Below are 231 nucleotides of genomic sequence, written 5' to 3'. Positions count from 1 at the left end.
TATATATATATATATATGTATATGTATATTTATGTATGAATACATATACGTATGTATACGTATATACACACATACACCCACACACGGACACATAAAAGCACGTGCAAACACACACACACACACACACACACACACGTGTGTGTTCACATATCTCTGTTCACATCAATGTTGGCGTGTCAGAAATATCCAGCAGACTAATTACTGTAAAACAAGAAATGCTTGGGTCCTAAG

The sequence above is a fragment of the Octopus bimaculoides genome, chromosome 22, assembly GCF_001194135.2.
Source record: "Octopus bimaculoides isolate UCB-OBI-ISO-001 chromosome 22, ASM119413v2, whole genome shotgun sequence".
In the NCBI taxonomy this organism is placed as follows: Eukaryota; Metazoa; Mollusca; class Cephalopoda; order Octopoda; family Octopodidae; genus Octopus; species Octopus bimaculoides.
The sequence above is the reverse complement of the archived record's forward strand: the minus strand, read 5'-3'. Positions refer to the sequence as shown.